This window comes from Thalia democratica, chromosome 9 (assembly GCF_965202585.1).
Source record: "Thalia democratica chromosome 9, ktThaDemo2.hap1.1, whole genome shotgun sequence".
NCBI lineage: Eukaryota > Metazoa > Chordata > Thaliacea > Salpida > Salpidae > Thalia > Thalia democratica.
In genome coordinates this window covers 3,966,836-3,976,508 of record NC_139173.1, presented here as the reverse complement: position 1 = coordinate 3,976,508, position 9,673 = coordinate 3,966,836, and the positions used below count along the sequence as shown (strand labels likewise).

Here is a 9,673-nt window from a genome sequence, read left to right as displayed (position 1 = left end):
TTCTAACAAGTTCTTATTAACATAAACTTGCTGCCAAAAGAGTTGATAAGTGTGTACAAAAAAAATTAGTTTCGAATATCCAAAGTAAGAATAAGGTTTTTTTTTATTCAAATCGTGTACAATGAATAACTAAGGCTGAAGTTTTATTTAAAAGAAGATATCAAAACATAAGCAAGGTATTTAAAGAAATTTCTTTTATCAAGTTTTTGTCTACAAATTGTTTAAAAAGAAATGGTCTAATAAAACTATAATGAAAGAAAAAATTGTTTATAAATTTTATTAAGTTTTTTGGTATGTGCTATAATTTTCCACCTTAAATTACAACATTTTTATTAACCATTCGCTTAGTTTCTTTTTCTTTATTTACTTTATTATGTTAAAAAAATAAAAAAAACAGCAATAACCATAAAAGAAATTTTAAATTTAGATCTAAAAATTTTTCGAAAAAATACTTGCCCTGTAAAAAAACCAAAATATGCAGATGTTAAATTTTGACCACATTTTTAAAGTTTGTTGTCATAATAAAATATTTTCTAGTGAACCCTAATGAAATATACTTTAAGAAAAACGACAGTTAAGAAAACATGAAGTACTTCTGTTTGATACCATAATAAATAATAACTAAGAAGTTTAAATTTATTTAAAAAATTTGTAAAACAAGTTAAAAAACTTAAATGGGTTTAGACTACTTATAGGTATTTTATTGCGCTGTAAAGTTACTGATTGACTACAAATATTTATTAATATAATTTATTAATCGCGTTTTTTCTGAAAGTAAGAAAAAGAAAATTGTTTAAAGTTTTTACTTTTATTTTAGAGATACTTAAACTTATATTTCACTAATTAAATTAAATACACTTTTAAATTCCGTTAAAATACTTTAGATGCTTTATAAAACTACAAGTAAGAGCTTAGACTTTTAACCGAACTTAGAAAGTCATTAGCAATATTAAATTGCACTAAAGACTAAGTTTTAAACAATTTAAAAAAATTGCAGAGACAGAAAAAAATGTTTTAAAAGGCGAAAAAAGGGAAAAATTAAGAAAAATTAAGTTGAAAATTTGAAACGTAGCAAGTTTCTACCAGTTTTTAAAGTTTTCTATGCTGTGTTTATTTTTAAATAATTAAGTTCAAAACTATTTGTTAAACTAATTTCAAATGAATCGTTATTAGGAAGTGAAAAGAATCGACAGAAATTTGTCACATTTAAGATCCATGATGAACGAAGAAATGACACTTTTAAACGAAACTTCATCAAACGAAAACGACAATTTCACAGCTGAAGATAAAAAAATCGACATTTACGCGATTAAAAAAAACCCAACAAGTTGTGACAAGAGCAATGACATTTCAAACAGTAGTAATTTGACCAATAACATCTCAGAAGGTTTTGTTTATATGAAGGAAGTTGTCAGCAATGTTATAAAGGATTACGATTGGACGTTGAATTCCATGCCAACCAAGTTGAACGGAGGTCAAAAGGTCAAACCTCACGTCAAGCGACCAATGAATGCCTTTATGGTTTGGGCTCAAGTGAGTAAAAAGTTTAAAACTAGTGTTTTTCTTTAAACATATATGAACTATATAATAGAAAAATTTTAATTATGAAATTTGTTAAAAATACAGCTTTTTTTTAGCAATAATCATTTTGTTAGTAGGCAGCCCGTAGAAAATTTGCAGAATAATACCCTCACTTACATGATGCTGATCTTAATAAAACTCTTGGAAAACTGTGGAGGTAAAATTTTATTTTTTTAAACAAATATAATTCGCTGTTTAAACATTGTTTAAAGCTCGTAACTTAATTGAACTTTTGCTTAAATCTATAATGTTAAATTTCTAAAATAAAGTTGTCTTTAAATTTAAAAACATATATTGTTTGCAGTTTTAGCAAAAAAACTTGAACTAATTTTCGTTACATGTATGCTATCATATAGATTCGGTACTTATTAAGTTATTTTACGACAAATAAGTTTGATATTATCCCTGGTATTAACTTTTTTACGCTTAGTAAAGCATAAGAAATAAGATAACTAAACTCAAATGCTTTTCAATATCGTAATAGTCAGCAGAACAATAAAATTCCATATGAGTATTTTAAATATGCCACTTTTCTACAAGTATGATAAATCGATTTGCTATTTTTATTTATTATCTATTTTTATATTGATAATTTCTTAAAGGCTAATTAGGTTAAGATTTAAAAGAGTAAAACATTAATTATAACAATTTAAGTTTGATTAAAGGTTAATGAAGTAGCATGTGGTTACTGTTGGAGTTATCTTTATATTCTTTTAAATAATTAAGATAAATACTGTTGATCGAAGCAATAAATCATTATTCTAACTGTCAAATATTACAGTCGAACTCATTTATATTTGACAGGAGAAATTTTTATAAAAAATAATTTATAGACTTGAAAAGTTTAAACAAAATCTAGCAACTTATATGAAACTATTTATTAGAAACTATTGTAAAATTAAAGTTTAAACTTAATGAAAATTTTTGAGCAATTTAAAGCATTTTAACGACAAGTTCGATACAATAAGCCAGGGGTCGGCAGGCAGTTGGTTGTCGCGGGCTAAATTTCAAGTGTACAAAGTCTTCGCGGGCCGCAGTTTTAGTGACATTTGAATAAACTTTTAGTTTTAGTCACACTAGAAAAAAGTTTTACTTTTATTCACCTTATCATTTTAAATGACTTTTAGCTATTAATAGAATGCCTATTTGAATTAATATATATTAGAAAAATTTTTTAGCTATACATAGAATGCCTACTTAAATTAATATTTGATAGAATAAAATTTTCTTTGACTAATATACCTAAGTGTTAATAAACTATGTATTGTCATAAGCACTTAATAAACTAAACTTAATACTTTTGTAATTTTACTTACAACCTAACTCTCTATAAAAACCAAACTTTAAAGACAATTTATGGGATAATTTTTTATATTTGTTATATTATCAACCCTTTTTTCATATTTCTTAGAGTATTTACTTCAAAAATAAAGTTTTTGCGTGTTAAATAGTTTACATTAATTTAAAAATTTAGTTAACTTAATAAGATTAATACCTGTTTGTATTCCAGAAAGCTAGAACAAATTTTTTAACATAACTAATTCTCAAATACTTAAATAAAATATCTTATTAGTAACTAGTCTTTTACATGGTTGCCACTTAAAAAGCAAAAATGTCTGAGTTGTATCAAACCATTCTAAGTTTACTAAAATTTAAAAAAGCTAATAAATCGTTTTAATCAAGCTTAAATACCTAGTAAAAATATCATCATCAAAAAAAGTACACAAAGTGTAAGAAAACAAGAAAAAATTACAACTAGTAAACTACACTACAGTCATTAAAACTATTCTGGGAATTAAAAAATTTCTAAAAAGTGTTTGAAATAAAATTTTCACACACACGTGAATTTTCCAACTTTTAAAATAGCCTGTTTGTGTAGCAACCCAGTTAAACAAAGTTCACTACATAAAGAAATAACGAAAGTTATTGACAGTAAATAAATTACATGCCAAAAAAAGTAAAAGTCAGCTTGAATGGACAATTAATTTTCTTAAACATTTTTAACAAAAGTATAAAACTTTATTGAGTCATTAGCGAAATATAAAAACTAATTTTTTATTTAGCATTATAGCAATTCTTTATCTGCAATAAGAATATTGCATTTAAAAATATTAACTGTAAAATATAAGACGAGCTAGAAAAATAAAAAAAACGTTAGTTATGTCTTATTGCGAGAAACGATAAAAAAACAAATCACCAAAGTCAGCTCCAACAAAGCCCATGATTATCTTTAGTAACTACAGAATTATCAGAAAAAAATGTTAAGGCAAGTTATAAAGTAGCAAAGTTTATTATTTAAAATGAGATACCGTTTATAATTGAAAACTTTTTTAAAGAATTTATGTTGGAAGTAGTGAAAGCTTTTGTTTATTTCTTCAACGACATCAAAAAGTTATATTTAGGAAATGCATTAAGGTTTAAGTCGCATAAATCAAATTAGGACTTTAATCAATATGTTAACATGAGAGCACTGATAGAAAAACTATTGCTCATCCGAGAATTTTTATTAGAGATGTTTTTACTAACTTTGACATCTTAGTAGAATTTCTTGGTTTAGTTCCAACACGAAGCACACCGATCGGTGAAATTTCACAAGTAAAGGTGCAATGCACAAACACAAAGTTTTTAGAAGTACAAATCCTTCTTTTATTTTTGGTACAAAGTTTAATTAAAGTTTAAAAAGTGTCTTAAAAAATATATCAATATTAAAAAACACTGTTAAGCTACTTTAATATATTTTTAATAAAGAAATGTTTATTTGCTTTTTTTTTTGTGTCAAATAGAAATTCCATTACTTTATATGTAAAAATTGTTTGAAATTCCAGGTTTTTTCAAAAATTCTCAAATTCAAGTTTTTTCCTGAATTTTTAAGCATAAATTTTCAAGTTCAAAGCTTTTCCGGGATTCAATTTTTTGGCAACACTGATTGTTCACACTTAAATGTACACAATAATATAAATAGTATTTTGAATTATATCAGCTGCAAGACTTAAAATTTAACACATATTATAACTCAAACTAACACTGTGGATTGAGCAAAACTTACATCATAAGTTTAATTTGCCACTCTTTCAAGCAAAAAAGCCAGCCTGAGTCAACAAAAACATTCCTGATATTTTTGTATAAAAAAAAAACAACTCTAGCCAAAAGATTATAAAAAGACTTAATTGGCCTGAGATTTGAAGTCTTAAAATAGTCATAGTCTGAGTGTGTGTCAATTTTTAGTTGTTTATATGCTTGAATTTGAACTATTTGGATTAAGAATGTACAAACTTGATAAATTTACCATCTCTAAACCTAGTTTATATTAAATAGGTAGCTCCAAAAAACAGCAAATGTGTATATTGTTATGCAAGGCATAAAAGTTAACTTAGTTTGACATAAACAATGTTTGAAAAATGAAAACGTATACCTAAAAAAATTTATTAATTTATGTCATATATACTGTTTTAAATGTGTCTGTACAAATTTAGATAATACATTTAGAAACAACCATGTCAAAAAATTATGCATAAACTAAACTTAAATTAACTAAAGTATTAAATAAAAAGTGGTTTAAAATATGAGCATCATTTTAAGTTGGTGTGCATACAAATTAATTTAAGTGCAAAGAAAACTTCTAAATAATTAAAATTTATAAAAACAAAAATTAAATAAACCTTATTTCTTATTACTATGTTATTCTAAATGCTTCTACACTAAAATATAACATTTACAAATAAAAAATCTATAAAAGAAACTTTGGTTTAAAAAATGTTGAAAAAGAATATCTAAGCTATAAAGAAATGACACTTAGGTTAATTACTGTTCATTACTTTTGTACAAAATGGAAAACATTTGCATTTAGTTAAATAAATAAATAGGTATTATATAACTAACTTATTAAATTCAAGCACTCTTAACACTCTTTTTTCAGATAATTACTTAACTAAAGCAGTATCTTCTTCTAATTATTTTTAATTGTTATACAGAGACTTAAAACCAAACTAATCAAATTAAATCGAATTACCGAAATAAATTTAACTTGAAATATATTTTTGCTCAGCGGGCCACATTTACATGCTCGCAGGCCACAAAATTTTCTCTCGCGGGCCGCATTTCATTCAAAAAAATAACGTGCTCGCGGGCCGCAGATTTACCCTTCGCGGGCCGCAATTGGCCCGCGGGCCGCAGTTTGCCGACCCCTGCAATAAGCGATGCAAAAGGTTTTTAAATGACATATAAATTTGATAACGTCTTACTTAATAAGATAAGTCCATAAACAAAATTTGAATAATTTTTTAAATGTGGCGCGTTTTTTAATAGATATATATGAAGATTGAAATACTTTATTAATTAAGTTACGTGAAAAATCATATAACCTTTTACATTATCTTCTTAATTTTTATTTTGAGAAACTGTTTGGTGTAAAACCGAAAGTAAAATATACGATTATTTTTATTTGTTTAAAAAAGTTCGTTCTGCAAAACATTTTAAATTAAAAAAAAAGACTTACTTTTTGGTTAAAAATTTAGTTTCAATAGTTGTTACAGTTTTTTGTTTGAAAACTTCTGTGCCTATCTTTAGGCTAAAAAAAGTATTCAATAAGAATACTGGTTATTTGTACTCTCGACTAGGGTTAACAGCCATTTTGTGGTCGTGGGCCAAATTTCAAAAATAAAGTTTTAACGGGCAGAGTATTAGTTTTAATTGACAATTTTTACTCTGTATAACAAGCACTGCAATATCTAGATGAGTTTCAAATCTCATTCTTAGTATATCTAAGACATTATTTTTTCTTTTCTATTTTATTTATTTAAATTTATTTATTATTACACAAGAAACTTATATAAATTTCACAATCATTTTTTGAGAACAAGATTTAGATTGTTTTTGAATCAATCTCGCAGTGTTTTTGCTCTAGATTAGGGGCAACGTACGGCCCGCGGGCCGGATCCCGCCCGCAGAGTTAAAATGACCGGCCCCGACCGTTTTTTAAACTTTAATGGGATCCGGCTCGCGAGCGAATTTACAGGCCCGCAAAAGGTTAATATTACAAAATTTTTATAAAACTGTGTATCATATTTAAAAAAAAATTGTAAGGATTTGATTTCAAAAAGATGCTAAAAAGTTGTTTTTAAATTAATGTGTACTAATAAGTAAAGCATTTGTCTTAACATTTTGTGTTATTCTAATTTAGTTGAAATATCTTTTTGTAAAATTGACACAAACGAATAGTTTATAAATTGCGTTATTTTACATACGTACCTTCGTCAATTACAATGTCAGTTTTTTTTTATAGACATTATTTGAACATCTGAATGTCTTAATCTATATCTTAAGTTGTCAGACTTGAGTAAAATTTTTTGAACTTGAAGGATTTAAAAAATAGATCAACTGTATCCATAAAACTAGATTGCGGCCGGTTCCGAAACTTTTATTTACATTAGAATCCGACCGGATCCGTATCTCGACTTAAAATTAGTTTCCAGTCGGATTCGGATCTAAAAAGTCATTATTCGGTTGGATCCGGATACCGTATCCGGTAAATCATAAATTCGAAATGCTCCGGTCCGCAAAAGACTAAATTTTTCCGTATCAGGCCCGATTGAAAAACGTTGCCCACCCCTACTCTAGACAAAGATATATATACTAAACTTACACTAACTAAAGTAATGTCAAAACGTTATAGATGATTATTAAAATACACATGATTTTTCTGAAGTTAACAGATCAATACTTTTGAAAACAGCAACTGTTTTAACGCACAATAAGAGATTATTGTTAATAACAGTTTAAATACTTATAGGCAGTTAAGCGATGCTGATAAGAAGCCTTTTGTCGATGAAGCAGAAAGACTGAGGATAAAACACAAAAAAGATTACCCCGACTACAAATACCAGCCCAGACGAAGAAAAACTTCTAAACCAAACATCGAAGAAGGAAAAATAAATAGCGCGCCAAAAATTACAAGAAAACCTGCTAATAACAACTTGGAAGAAAAGACGTCTGAGTCTGTGGCTGAAGACGGAGGAATAATGTCAACATACGAAGATCGCCTGCGAATCTGCAGCAACAAAATCTCTGATAGAAGTCAGTTTCCTCCAATAGAAACACATCAAGCAAACCCAATCATTAGCTACCTAAAAAGCAGTTTTGCTGAAAGTTCAAACTCCGACTAAATTATATTTCGAATACAATATTTTTGGCTCAAAAGTGCGTACTCAAGAAGAAAAAATACTTTATTAAATTATCGGGGACGATTTTTTTTTCAAATTTCTGAAAAAGGATCGATTTAGTAAATGAGTTTGGGAAATCCTGCCTTAAACGACTTAATAGCCTTAACAAATAACATTTACAACAAAATTAAAAGTTTTATATTTAAAAACTTAAGCTTGAAACTAAATATAATTTGTTGATTTAAAATTATCCTTTTGATTTGAAGAAGAACGAAACAAATTTAAGTAAGAGTAAAAGTTTAAGGTGGTTCTCCTAAGATATAAGTTTGTAGGTACAAATAACTAAATTAAATTATTAATTAAAAAATAGAAATTTAATAACTTAGGCAAAATTAAAAGTTTTATAAAGAAAGTCACAGTTACAAGGAAAATATTTACGTTTAAACTTTTTAAGTGATAGCAAAAGTTGTAAATCTAAAAAATATTTTCAAAATTATACAGTTTATTTTTCTTAAATAAATAACTGATATAAGTTTTTATGCGAGTATTTTATAATATAAAAGTATTATAAAAAATATTTGAATATATAAACGCTAAATTAAATATTTTAAATCTTCTTTTATCATTATAATCGTATGTTATTGTCACCCACAAAATTTTTATAATTGTTATGACGACCAGCTTTTAGGTTTACCTAACAACAAAACATAATATTTTCACAATACCACTTAGAAATTTTTACCGTGACAACGACCACCCTCAACTTTTATCACCCCAAATGCAATTTATTTCTTCACAAAACTGTGTATTTGTTTGTTTTAGGTTAGTCACACTTAATCGGTTTTCATTGTGACGTAATATAAGTTTATCAAAATCACTATCAACAAATATACTTGTTTTAGTTTTATCAACATTTTATTTCTTGGTAATTACCTAGACGTTTCAGATAGTCTCATATATCTGGTTTATTATCATGGAGATAATAAGAACACTTGTGCATATTATATATATATATATATATATATTAAAGGTTTTATACAAAGTTCTGATCGATAGTGCTCGACAAATCAAATTGGAGCTTAATATTTATTTATTTAATTATATAAAAACTATAATTCATACAGCTGTTTCACACATTGAAATGTAAAATTTCATGTGATCTTCAGTGAGTTGTAGTTTATTATAATAGTGAACAGAAATTTCGATTTTAGAATTTTTTATAGTAATTATGACGTAGTAATGGTACAGTTTATTGTACGATTAGTTGAATTTGAAATACGCTGTAAATATTATTCTATGCTTTTTAGGAAAGTTTAAAAAGATTATTTTGTAAAAATGTTTTAAGCTATTAGAAATTTTTTTTTTTTTAAGCTGTTGGAAAAATTAAAACCAACTAAATATTAAAACAAAATAAAATCGAAGCGGCAAACACGAGTATTTTATAGCATTTTATAACATTTTCCCAACAGCTTAAAAAAAATTTCTAATAGCTTAAAACATTTTTACAAAATAATCTTTTTAAACTTTCCTAAAAAGCATAGAATAATATTTACAGCGTATTTCAAATTCAACTAATCGTACAATAAACTGTACCATTACTACGTCATAATTACTATAAAAAATTCTAAAATCGAAATTTCTGTTCACTATTATAATAAACTACAACTCACTGAAGATCACATGAAATTTTACATTTCAATGTGTGAAACAGCTGTATGAATTATAGTTTTTATATAATTAAATAAATAAATATATATATATATATATGTATATGCAAAATGCAGCGCATAATTTCGAAGGTTTAGTATCTAAATAAAATTTTTTTCAAATATCAAGTTTTAGCAAAATTGATATCTAAAGCCAATAAACTCTAACAAAACAATATAGATACATTGTCTGAACATATGTATCAGCTTTATTTCAATATAAAACCT

At 26.1% G+C, this 9,673-nt stretch overlaps 1 pseudogene; it reads left to right on the top strand.

Annotated features, from left to right (window-relative positions):
* Nucleotides 1-1,398: 1,398 nt before the first annotated feature.
* On the top strand, nucleotides 1,399-7,742 carry LOC145844337 (transcription factor Sox-10 pseudogene; annotated as a pseudogene).
* Nucleotides 7,743-9,673: the final 1,931 nt, after the last annotated feature.